Raw genomic sequence first — 12,725 nt, 5'->3', positions numbered from 1 at the left:
GTGTGAATATCCGGTTTTCCCCAATGCCACTTGTTGAAGAGACAGTGGGGTTTCTCCATTGAGTATTCTGTGTCAAATATCATTTGGTCATATATGCCTGGGTTTATTTCTGGGCTCTTGATTTTTTTAGTACCAGAACCATACTGTTTTGATTCTTATAGTTTTGTAATGTCCATTTATGTTTTAAAAGATTTCCCTGAGCTGAGGGAGGGCAGGTGGGGGAGAGAAGGCAGGAGTGGCCCCTGGTCTGCCGCAGCCTCCAGGCAGAAATGGGTTAGCTGAGCCCCTTTCCAACCCATCTCTAGCATGAGCTGTCTGAGCTGCCTGAGCATGTGTTGAGGATGGTCCTGGGTTGTGGGCTTGGGGCTCCCAGTGTCTGTCGGTGTCTGGACCTGTGGGATGGGCCTGAACAAGAATGAAAGGGCAGTGGGGCTTGGGCTCATTTGCATTTGATTTGCATGTGGAACTAAGGGGTCAAGTTGAAAGCTGTAGAGGCCTATACCAGTCCCTCGGGTGTAGGGTCTCTGGTGCTATGACAGACAAAGATTCTATCTCCAGGCCATGACCTTGCAGTTCAGGCGGGGCCCTATTTCTCCACCTGCCTCTGGCCTGACCCTGCCATCTGGGTTTGGAACACTAGGAGGACAAAGGATCCTCACTCTCTGAACCATTTTCTCCTATAGAATCCCATCTGTCAGGCCCAGCCTCTGACCTGGGACAGCTCTGTTAGTTCAGGCCCAAGAGTAGGGGAGGGGATGCCCCTCTAACCCTAAGGGGGCCCCAAGCCTCTCCTCTCAGCTTCTGCCATCTGTTCTGGGCAACGCTAGCCTCCTCCTGCTTCTGTCACTTGCTTGATGTGATCCAGGCCAGTCAACTCTCCTCTCCCCCTTCTGGGCCTTGGTTTCCCCCTCTGTCACGTGCAGAGGTGGGATTGGGTTGCTTTTCCAAAGAGGAGGGACTTGTGTCTCACTCTTGTAATTGTTGCTATATCCACAATCCACGTGTTCTATTAGTAACTTCAACTTTTGGAAGGAAACATGTGCCCCTTTGCTTAAACAGATTTAATTTGAAAAGAAATTCCATGCTATCTCCATACGTGGAAATTCATTATTGTTTGCCATAATTGGAAAGATTCTGGGGAGAAAAAAAATAATGGAATGGGAATAGAACAATGTCATTAAATACTAGTCTTGCTTCAAGTGCAAGAAGCCTGATACATTTATAAGATATTGCAGAAAAGACAAAACTATGGAGAAAGAAAACAGATGAGTGGCAGTCAGAGTGAGGCAGAGGGAAGTGACAGTAAAACACAAGAGGGAAGTGCCCCAGGTGATGGAAACATCTCTACTATAGTGACTGCAAGTGTATACATTTGTCAAAAATCAGAGAAGTGAACACCTGAAGTTGGCAAATTTTGTTATATTTAAATTTCCTTTAACAAGGCAAGTTTTAATTAATTAATTAATTATTTATTAAAAATTTATTTATTTATTCATGAACAACACAGAGAGAGAGAAGCAGAGACACAGGCAGAGGGAGAAGCAGGCCCCATGCAGGGAGCCCCATGTGGGACTTGATCCCAGATCCCATGATCATGTCCTGAGCCAAAGGCAGATGCTCAACTGCTGAGCCACCCAGGCATCCCAAGGCAAGTTTTTATAAAGAAACAAATAAAAATTCCAGTTGGGTCCTCAGTCTGAGGACCCCTCTTGTGGCAAAAATTAGCACATGTAGGGAGAGGCTAACTCACTGAAGAACAGCAAAAAAGGATGGAACGGTATCCAGGGGAAGACAACTTCCACTCTGGAGCTGTGCTAATACAATAGCCACTAGCCTTGTGTGGCAAAAAGCTGTTTAACTTAATCCAAACTCAATAAAATTAAAATGAGCATATGAGCCACATTTCAAGCAGCTAGCGGCCACTGTACTGGGCAACTACAGAACATTTCTCCATCACAGCAAGTCTTGGTAGATACCACTGCCCTAGAGGATCTATTTGATGCATATAATTTAAAAACAGTCATGCCCCTGTCTCCTACTTTGAGAAACGCTGCTTGGTTTGATCTAACCTCACTGTGTGAAAGCCACCACCTCTTTTCACTTTGCATGATGACCCAAAGACCATTTCACTTATGCGGTCTAAGAGCAGAGTGAGTAAGGGACAGGCAGTGTCAGGTAGGGAGAGATAGGTAGGGGGCCATAGAATCAGGCTCATAAAACAAAATCCTAGGAATTCTGAGATATAAGGAAACCAGAGATAAGGGAATAGCCCAGACCAATTGGCCCTGGGTGTTAGGAGTATTTTTCTTTGGTGGCTACAATGTAATCACAGAAAATGACAGACCACAAAGAAGTAAGTCATGAAGGGTGTTATCAATAGTCCTTGCTCAAACTAAGACGGCACAAGAATCTCAAGGCCATAAGCTCCCTGGCCAAGTTTTCTTTTCTTTTTTAAAAAATTTTATTTATTTATTCATGAGAGACAGAGACAGAGACAGAGACAGAGAGAGAGAGAGAGAGAGAGAGAGGGGCAGAGACATAGAGGGAGAAGCAGGCTCCATGCAAGGAGCCAGACAGGGTACTGGATCCCAGGTCTCCAGGATCAGGCCCCGGGCTGAAGGCGGTGCTAAACGTCTGAACCACCCGGGCTAACCCCTGGCCAAGTTTTCAATAAAAGACCAGCTTGTTGGTTTCAATAAAAATCTTCAGTGGCAGCCCTGTCTGGACGTCTCTCACTTCTAAGAGCTTTCTCTGTATCCTTACTTAATAAACTTCTATTGCTTTACTAAAATTCCTTTGTCAGAGAGATTCCTTCTTCGACTCCGTGAGACAAGAACCTGGCTCTCCCACTTCAAGCATGTGGTGGGCATATAGAGTTTTAGACTGAGGGGATTCTAAGGATTTGAAGACCTCAGGATTAAAAAATTCTGGGCTATTCAGATTTGAAATCTGTCCCTGGTCCTGGGGCATGAGGGTTTTGGAGTGAAGAGCTAATGGGGCTCAGTCAGGGCCAAATCCAGAGGGATCCTCAGGACTGTCTGCACCTTTCCCTGTTTCCTGCAGCTGCCAGCCTATTTCTAACCTCCAGAAGATTTCTGGAAGCCCTAATTTGTTCTGTGCTGGCTGCATGGTGCAAGCGTGTAGGGTTTGCGATTTCTCAGGAGTCTCTATGGTTGTACTGTATAATCTCTGATATTGTCATCTGCAATTAGCATAGTGCACATTTATTGCGCTGTACTTTGGTCAGGTCCTGTGCTAAGCATTTTGCAGGCATCATCCTAGGTACTCAAGGTAACTCCTTACAATGTAGGTGCAGTTATTTCCATTAAAGATAAAGCGATTGAAAGTCCAGAGTTTAAGAAATGTTCCCAAGTCTGGCAGCAGGTGGGTGGTAGAACCGGGACTGGAACCCTGACTGACTGACCCCAGAATTCTTGATCTTGGTCTTAAATTGCTGCTTTTTATCTTTAAATTCTAAATGCCTCGCTGTGGCCTAGAGAAATTTCACACTGATCCTTTCCTGTCCTTCTGTTCCAGCCGTTGGCCTTTGGCTCAAATATACCAAACTCATTCTTACCCCAGGACCTTTGCACATGTTTTCCCTCTCAGCCTTTCTCAGATTTCCACATGACTGTCTCTCCTCCCACCCTCCTTTTTTAAATGGGGTGAGGAGCAGAGGGAGAGGGAGAGAGAAAATCTTAAGGAGGCTCCATGCCCAAGCAGGAACCCAATGCATCTCATCACCCCAAGATCATGACCTGAACTGAAACCAAGAGTTGGCCACTTAACTGATGGAACCATCTGGGCACCCCTGCCTCTTTTTTATGCTTCAGGCCTCACTTCAGAGAGGCCTTCCTGACCATGTATATATATATAAAGCCGTCCCTTTTCTATCACACCCATTGCCTTTCTCTGCTTTACTCTTATTTATAACATGTCTTGCTTGTTGGTTCAGTTACTCATCTATTGTTCTGTCTCCCTCACTAGAATGTGACTTCTGTGTTCCCACCTTTCTTCCTATAATTGGCACAGACCAGGGACTCAGAAAATATTTGTTGAATGAGTAAATACATCCTGAAACCAACCAGGAGGAGGCGAAGGTGGGGTGGTCTGCAGGGGTGAGTGCAACTTGCATAGTCCTCTTTCCAAACTGGCAGCTGCCCTTTCCTAACTGCTCAGATGGAAAGCCAAGGCTCAGAAGAATGCCCAGCCCAAGCAGCAGCTCAGTGATAATAGCCCCCCCTGGAGAGCCCATTGTTATGCTCCCCAAGCCCTTTCTCAGGTGGCACACCAGGAGATGTCCAGGAGGTCAGCAGGGGGCTATCGCCACCTCTACTTACCTGACAGGAAGTCTTCAGACTGCAGGGCCAGGGCACTTGCTCCCAGAGCCAGTATGGCGGGGGTGGGGGGGTGGGGGGGGGTGGGGAGGTGGGGGGGTGGGCGCAGGAGCCCAGAGGAGAGCCGCCTGACCAGCTCGAGGTCTGTGGGAGCTGCCTGGGCTAGAAGCTGATAGGAGCTCCCCCAGGGGGTTTCAACCTTGGCTGCACATGGAAACCTGCTGCCGGAGCCCCTGTCCCAGAGGTTCCAATGTAGTTGCAACCTGGACATTGGGATTTGTGAAAGTCTCTAGGTATTATCTATTGCGGCATAACAAATCATCACAAAACTCAGTGGCTTAAGACAAAATAATCATTTTTTTTTTCCATCTCTTGGATCAGTTTCTGTTGGATAAGAACTGAGGAGGGGCTTGGCTCGGCAGTTCTGTCTCAGAACCTCTTACTAGGCCTCACGTGAAGGCTTGAGAGGCTGCCTCCCCTGGGACCAGAAAGGAACTGTCCTTGGTCTACAGTTCACTCCAGTGCCTGCCTCTCAAACCACCTGGAGGCCTCCAAAGAGCCAGTTTCCACCGGCCAAAACAAAATACAGCCACGGGAGGCACAAGGGATCGGGAGCTGGTATCCGAGGATGATTTCATATCACTTTCAAGTTGAGTAGAGGAAACACTGCCAAGGTCAGGGTGCTGGAGGAAGCACCAAAGCAGCTGCAGGCCTGTGGATGGGGCAAGATGTTATTGTTGTTCACACCCTGGGTTAGGATGAGACCATAAGGATCATCTAGCTCTCTTTTATCTGGGCACACTAATGACAGCTTGTCCACCCTCCTATTCTTGCAGGCTCTCCCTCCCCACTCCCACATGGTGGGAGAAGGGAAGGACCAGATGATTTTAATCACTGTGAGCTGCTACCAGGGGCTTAACAAATCCTCGAAGACAGGGAGCATCGCCCATATGCTGATGGCAAGTGAAGATGCCCAGAGTTCTAGAATCTGAGTGTACCCAAAGAATGTCTCTTTATGTGGCCTAACTTGGAGTCCAGGGGAAGTTCCTTCTGCCCTCTGTCTGCCCTCTGTTTGCCAAAGGGAATAAAGCTCAGGATTTTTGTGTTATCCTATTTGTTTTAAGCTCCAGGGCATGTAGGGCAGAGGCAAGTTTTGAAGATGCAAGGGTCAGCAGGACCTTTATCCAAACATCTTAAATACCTCCCAACCCCTGATTAAAGTTTTACATCTCAGAGAAGAATCCAACCACAACACAATTGTTGTCATTCTCATTTTAATGACAGGGAAGCTAAGGCCTGGCAGGCACCCTAGCAATGTGTTTGCGGGGTCATATGCTTCTGAAAAACTTGCCAAAGTGAGATATTTGAACCTCACTCTGGTGAAACCACCATCTCCTTCCATTCTGACTTCCCTTCATGTCAGATGCTGTTGGAGGGAGTGTGAGCATTTTGGGGATTTGGCTCAGGGGACCTTGACATTTAGTGTGGGTTTAGTGGTCTTATTATATTGTTTCCAGTCACTTTTGTGAAAAGTTATTACCAACTGGTGATGACTTCCAGGAATACCCCTACCTAGCACACTGAGGTGTTCTGTGACATCTGCCACAACCAACACTGTGACATGAAAGTGCAGGGTCAGAGGTCATATCTCAGTATATATAGATGAATGGTTTTACAGTGCCCACCAGTATACCACTATACTGTAATACCATGAATGGTATTACATACCACCAGTATGTAATAGAGAAGAGGTATGAAATATATATATTGGGCCAGAAGAAGCTTGTTTGTGACAAGTATTATGGAGGTATGCCAATTTTGTAATTCACAGAACTAATGTTATTTTTCTACATTTTGTAAAATTTGTGGAATTTGCCATTTGTTGAGGTTTCTTTTATCTTTCTAACCAATCACTTTTTACTACCTAGTTCTAAATTAGTAATTTTGTAGCTTTTTTCTTAAATAAATCTCCCTAAATTGCATAAACCTCAGGAAGTACATAGTCTGAATCTGACCCTGCTCAGTTTTCTCTGTTGTTTATGATCACAGGACTCTCCTTGTCCTTCCTCACTGCTGCTGCCAACAGGTGTTGTACAAAGTTTACATGGCAATATAACAGAAGGGTTCAGAGGACTCCTGCGGGATCCAGACAAACCGTAGTTTTTTTCATTTATAAAATGAGAATACTAATAGAATCTCTCTCCCCACATAGTAATGAAGTCAAGTGAGAAAATATGTGTCAGGCCTTGAGCACAGTCTAGCAGAGGGCATAGTTAGTGCCACAGTTGACATTTAGCTGGTCATCACATATAGTTGGACTCCCTGTTAATGACGGTATCTATTCTGATTTGTTTGGTGCCCATGCCAGAAGGAGCAATCACTGTAAACTAGTGATAGCTGGTGATTAGTCCCCCTCCTCCACTGGCCCAAAATATGTATATAGTAAGTGCTCAGTCAATGACAATCCAATCAAAGAATGAAAGTCTCCATCTGGATTAGAAAACAGGTTGGCTTCAGATTCAACAATGCCCTAGACCCAAACAGTGACTCACAGCTGTGAAATTTCCTCATCTCAAAGGGTGCTTAGAGTTCATTTATTCGAATCCTTTTTAAAAACCTGTGGTTTTTTCCATTGACATATTTAAGTGTTGGAAAGTGGAAAATCCACAAAAGCACAACAAAGAAATGAACTGCTATTATAAATGATTATACATGTGACATTGCAATTATGTACTTAATATGTAGTTATGTGTACATAGTGCTTTGAAACATACTTTTATTTTTATATTATAGTTGCACAGAGAGAGAGGCAGAGACACAGGCAGAGGGAGAAGCAGGCTCCATGCACCGGGAGCCTGACGTGGGATTCGATCCCGGGTCTCCAGGACCGCGCCCTGGGCCAAACGCAGGCGCTAAACCGCTGCGCCACCCAGGGATCCCTGAAACATACTTTTAAAAAGCTTTCTTTGCATTTTCCTCATACTTTAAATATCTTTAACTACATCATTTTTAATGACTGCATTACAGTCATCGGGACTGTGGGGATAATTAAGGGTACCTATCTCAAAGGGTTATGCCATGAGCACTGACCGGAGCTATGTCATGTGAAGAGACCCAGCATTTGTAAAAGGCTAGATAAACTTAGCTCTTCCGCAGGATGGCTTTATATAACCAATCCTTTTTTTTTTTTTTTTTTGCTGAGCATTGGAGTTATTTCCATTCTTTTGCTATGGCAAATAACGCTGGGCTATATTAATCTTTGCTCATATCTTTGGTCATTTCCTTAGTAAAGTTCAGGACTGCTGGGTTTGCACATTTCACAATTTCCCACTGAGCACGTAGGGGAACAGAGAGAGAAAGGGGCTGGCCCGGGCTCACACAGCGAGCTGCAAAGGCGGACCTGGAGACTAGCTGGGGAGCCCAAAGGGCGCCTCATCGTGTTGGGGACCGGGAGGAAGGCCTGGCCAAGGGAGAGAACCAGGCTCCAGAGCGGCGGCGGCCGCGGGAGCAGCAGGCCGGCGGGGCAGAGAGGCGCTGGGCTGGGCTGGCGAGGCGGGGCGCTCGCTCGCGGGGCCCAAGCTAAGCGGTCGCCTGGCAACCCAGGCGGCGCGGCGTTCGAACGGAAGCGAGGAGCCAATCAGGATGTCCGGGGCAAACCATTCCGGCGGCGGGGGGAGAGCGGCGAGCTCACTTCCCTTTCCTCTGCGCCCCGGGGACCTCCGGGCCGGCGGGGGCCTGGGGACAGCCTGGTGCCCCGGTCCGTCTCGGGTACGCGCAGCCGCTCGGAGGAGGCCCCTGCGGGTCCCCACGCCGGGTTGGGGCGCACCGAGCCGCCTTGGACGCGGCCATTCCCAGCCCGGGTCCGAGCTGTCAGCCTCTTCCAAGACCCGCACGGGCGGAGCCGGGACTCGCCGAGCTCGGGCTTCAGGTGAGGGGGCGGGTGGTCTGGGTCGGAGGGGGTCCGGTCGCCGAGCGCCTGCTGTATACGTCCTCCCGGCGTCGTACGTGCGGGAGGAGGTGGTACCCCATTTCACCGAGGAGAACGCTGAGGCGCCCGGAGGCAAGTGTCCCATCCCTGGCTGAGAATCCAGTTCACATCTTTCAGCTCCACCTCGAAATCTCCAGTCTGGGTAGACCTAGATTTGCCTGGAGAGGTCCAGACGCTCAACTGGTGGTCAGCTCCTCAGCCTGCAAGCCTGCTATGCCCTGGAGCCCAGGCTGGATCACCTACCTCCTGCGCCGCTCCTGCATTGGCCCCTGGGTGCCCCCTCTGGGCATCTGTCTTCCCTTCTCTAGGACGCCAGAGGTTGGATTCAGGGCTCGTTTGGGGTCCTTCTGCCCACAGGGTACTGAATCGCAGTGCCATCTCAAAGGGCTGTTTTGGGGGATCCGACTGGACCGACGTGTCTTGGTTAGGTGCTAGGTGGGCAGCAGGTGCTTTGGCCCTGGAACCACTGTTAGATTCTTAAGAATCTGCTCCAGGCTGGGGGAAATGGGTAAAGGCAGCCACTGAACGTTAAGCCACTAGTCAGCAGAGACTTTGGAGTTCAGGATGGGGCTGCTGACACCTCTGGCTGGAGCAGCATACGTAGACCAGGCCCTGACTCCTGGGGATGCTCTGGGAACTCAGAAAGAAAATAAGTCTTTCATTTATTCTTTCAACAAATATTTATTGACTTTGTATGCCATGCCCTGCCCTCCCCTTTGTCTATTTTGTTTCTCTCAGTGGCATTTGCCCATCTAATGTCCTCTGTATTTCACTTATTAGGGAGTTGATATCTTCTTCCACTGGAATGTGATAGGAGGAGGGGCTAAGGTGGCCTCCCGGGCAAAATTGAGGGGTGCCAAAACCTCTAATCAAGATAACTAAAGCTAACAGTTATTATTTTCTTAAAGATTTATTTATTTTAGAGAGAGAGAGATGGAGTGTGGGAGTGGGTTGGGGGATTGAGGGTGAGGGGGCAGAGGCAGAGGGGGAGGAGAAACAGATCCTCCTTTTGCAGGGGAGTTCAAGGGGGGAGGAGGGGAAGCTGGATCCTAGGACCCTGAGATCATGACCTGAATGGAAACCAAGACTTGGAAGCTCAACCGACTGAGCCACCCAGGTGCCCTAAAGCTAACTGTTACTATTTGCTGCGTGTTCTGCTGGTAGAGATCAACTCACATGGCCTCTATGGAACACAGTACACCGTCTCTGTCACGATTACAAGCACGTCCTCAGCCCAGCTGTCTCACTTCTAGGCAACGCAATGTAGGTGCAGTGACGCCGCAGGCTGGTTTGTAATAGGGCAGGTCTGGACACACACTAAATGGTCATCAGCAGGGGCTGACGAGCTCTTTATGTTACTGATGTGCCACCACACATATTTTTGGACAACATATATTATTAAGTATATTAATACATATATTAGAATTAATACTATATTAACATTATTAAAACAACATGTATTATTGAGTAAAAAGAGCAAGGTGAATACAGTACACACAGCATGTTGCCATATGTGTACAAAAATAGAAAGAATTTATACTCATTATTGCTTGATCTGCCTAAAATCTCCCTGGAAGGACACACAGTTGTCTGGTTACAGTGGCACCTGCAGGGAGGGGAACTGGGTGGCTGGGGACAGGGGTGGGAAAGAGTTTGTTTTTTACTTCATTCTCTTCATAGTTTTTGAATTTTGAGTCATGGGCATATATCATCTGGTTGCATTATATACATATGAATCATTATAGATGATATATTTGATCATAAGACCAGTGCCCCATCTGTGATCTGTCATTGACTTGCTGTGTGACTTTGGGAAAGTTTCTTCACCTCTCTGGGCCAAGATAAGAAGCCATGATGGCAAACTCAGGTCTGGGAAGAAGGCAGTCCAGGACAGGAAGTGGGCTTGCCCCGGAGTCTACCCCAACCTCCACCTTCACTATCCTTGTGAGCCAGGACCTTCCCTGAGGCTTTGCATGCAGTCTCTGTCTCCACTGCAAGCCCGTTTGTCCTCATTTTGCAACTTCAGGTACACACTGAGGCACAGATAATTGAGCTGGTGGAGCTGAGCTGTCCGCTGGCCGATAGAAGATCAGTGCTTCAGGCGTCTGTGCCCACAGCCCTCCTTCAGTCCGCTCACCTCTCTCTTTCTGAGATGTGTGCAAGTGTGCCCTGGGCAAGGCCCACTGCAAGCAGGTCAGGGCATGAGTGTCTGGGGAGACTCCAGAAATAGCACGGAGCCTGGCGTGGCCCTGGAGGATGCCCAGCTGGGTGTCTCTGACCCGGACAGCTGGGCTGAAATCGAGCTGGCCTGCCCTATTGGCTGGCCCCCTCCCTGCTGCCTGGAGCCTTCCTGATCCTCCTCTGGGGCAGGTGAGGGCCTCCCTGTCTCCACCCAAGTCAGGGCCTGGCTTCTGCCGAATGGAAAGAGCGAAGCAGGTGGAAGGAAGGGGTGGGGTGGGGGGTGCAGAATGTCATGAAAACTATAAAGGTCGAAGCCACACCTCTTGCCCCCTCGGTGAGGAATAAACAATCACTGACACCTTCTGAGCACTTACTATGCATCAAGTGCTTTATAAGCATGCACTCATTTAATTCCCTCAATTCTATGATGTAAGGTAGTTCCTGCTGCTATTTTTTCCACCTTACAAAGGGAAACTGAATGCAAGAGAGGTTTAGGAGCTTGGACCAGGTTATCCAGGGAAAGAATGCGAATCTGGGGGGTCTGGCTCCAGACTCACTTTCTTTTTTTTGGTAAAAAGTATATAACAGAAAATTTAGCATTGCAACCATTTGTAAGTGTACAGTTCAGCGGCAATAAGTACATTAAGTGCAACCCTCACCACCATCCACCTCCAGAACCTTTTCATCTTCCTAAATGGGAACTCTGTACCCATTGAACACCAGCTCCCCATTTTCTCTTCCCCCAGTCCCTGGAAAGCACCTTTCTACTTACTGTGTCTATGGATTTGACTATTCTAGGCACCTCATGTAAGTGAAATTGTACAATATTTGTCCTTTTTCCCCCAGTATTTGTCCTTCTGTGTCTGACTTATGTCATTTAGTATAATGTCTTCAAGTTTCACCCAGGTTGAAGCAGGTGACAGAACTTCCTTCCTTATAAAGGCTAAATAATATTCCATCGTATGTTCATCTGTACATCTGTTCACTGACACTTGGGTTGCCTCCACCTTTGGGCTATTGTGAATAATGCTACAATGGAACATTGGTGTACAATATCTGTTCAAGTGCTTGGTTTCAATTCTATTGTGTATACACGCAGGACTAGGATTGCTGGATCCTATGGTAATTCTTTTTAAAACTTTTTCCTAACCGCCATCCTGTTTCCACAGTGGCTGCACCATTTTATATTCCCACCCAGAGTGCACAAGGGTTCCAATTTCTTCACATCCTCACCAACACTTGATATTTTCTGTGTTTTGGGGTTTTGTTTTTTGTTTTTTTGCATTTTTGCTTGTTTGCTTGTTTTGATATTGGTCGTCTTAATGGATGTGACATGTTATCTCACTGTGGTTTTGATTTACATGCCCCTAATGATGCATGATGCTGAGCATCTTTTCATGTGCCCGTAGGCCAGGTGTGCACTTTCTTTGAAGAAACGTCTGTTCAAGTGGCCCTGCATGCTTCGATTTGTAAACTCTGAGAGAAGTGGGTCAACATTCTGGGTGTATGGTCCTCGCCCAGGAGCTGGGCACTGCAGTATCACATTTTGGTGGCATTTGTCATGCATAGGCTGGGAAAGAGGCACTGTTACAAGTCCTGTTTTACAGTTGGGGAAACCGAGGCCCGGAACAGTTGACTGTCTTACCCCAAGTCTATAGCTAATCACTGGTGGAACTGGGTTTTGAACCCAAGTAGGCTGGTTCCAGAGTCCATGCTACAGAGGGAGCCATGGTGCTGGTGTAGGGAAGGGCACTGTAGGAGCAGACCCTCAAGTGCAAGGGTTTGGACATGATGTCTTTGGAGAAAGAATAGGGCTCATCTAGAAGTGGCCAGGGCCCAACTTGAATGGGGGGTGACATGAGGCTGGAGGGGAGGAGGAGAGGTGAGGGAAGATCTCGGGTGGGACAGGGGGTTGGGAAGAGGCTTGGTACTGAAGGGCCTTGGTCTTTGAAGTGGCCTGGGTTCCAGTCTTGCTACTTAGTCAATGGTGTGCCTGTCTGCTTGGTCACTGGAGGATGAAAATACAGAAATAGGAAACGAGTGATTGATAAGTGAATATCTAAAATGACAAGGTGGGATAATGTGTGGAAGGAAACAACCAGGTGAGAGACTTGGCAGGAGCCTCAGGGTAGGCAGGGAGGCCTCTCTGAGGAAGTGAGACCTGAAGGAGGTGAGCTAAGGGGTTCCAAGCAGAGGACAGATGGTACAAAGGCCCTGAG

The 12,725-nt window shown here is 47.9% G+C and overlaps 1 protein-coding gene across 8 annotated transcripts in view; it reads left to right on the top strand.

The window, feature by feature from the left end:
- FAM110A (family with sequence similarity 110 member A) overlaps positions 1-12,725 on the top strand; it is a 146,151-nt gene that overhangs the window by 117,439 nt on the left and 15,987 nt on the right. For 2 of the 8 annotated variants that reach the window (XM_072800423.1, XM_072800415.1), the window contains exon 1: positions 8,020-8,265. The exons of 1 other annotated variant lie outside the window; for it this stretch is intronic. The gene's annotated coding sequence lies outside the window, so the exon portion shown is untranslated. Of the gene's footprint in view, positions 1-8,019; positions 8,266-12,725 lie in introns of those variants that run through there. 5 more of the 8 variants (XR_012018449.1, XR_012018443.1, XM_072800416.1 and 2 more) reach the window with 4 other exon arrangements.

Source organism: Canis lupus, chromosome 26, assembly GCF_048164855.1.
Source record: "Canis lupus baileyi chromosome 26, mCanLup2.hap1, whole genome shotgun sequence".
NCBI classification, from domain to species: Eukaryota; Metazoa; Chordata; class Mammalia; order Carnivora; family Canidae; genus Canis; species Canis lupus.
The sequence above is the reverse complement of the archived record's forward strand: the minus strand, read 5'-3'. Positions and strand labels throughout refer to the sequence as shown.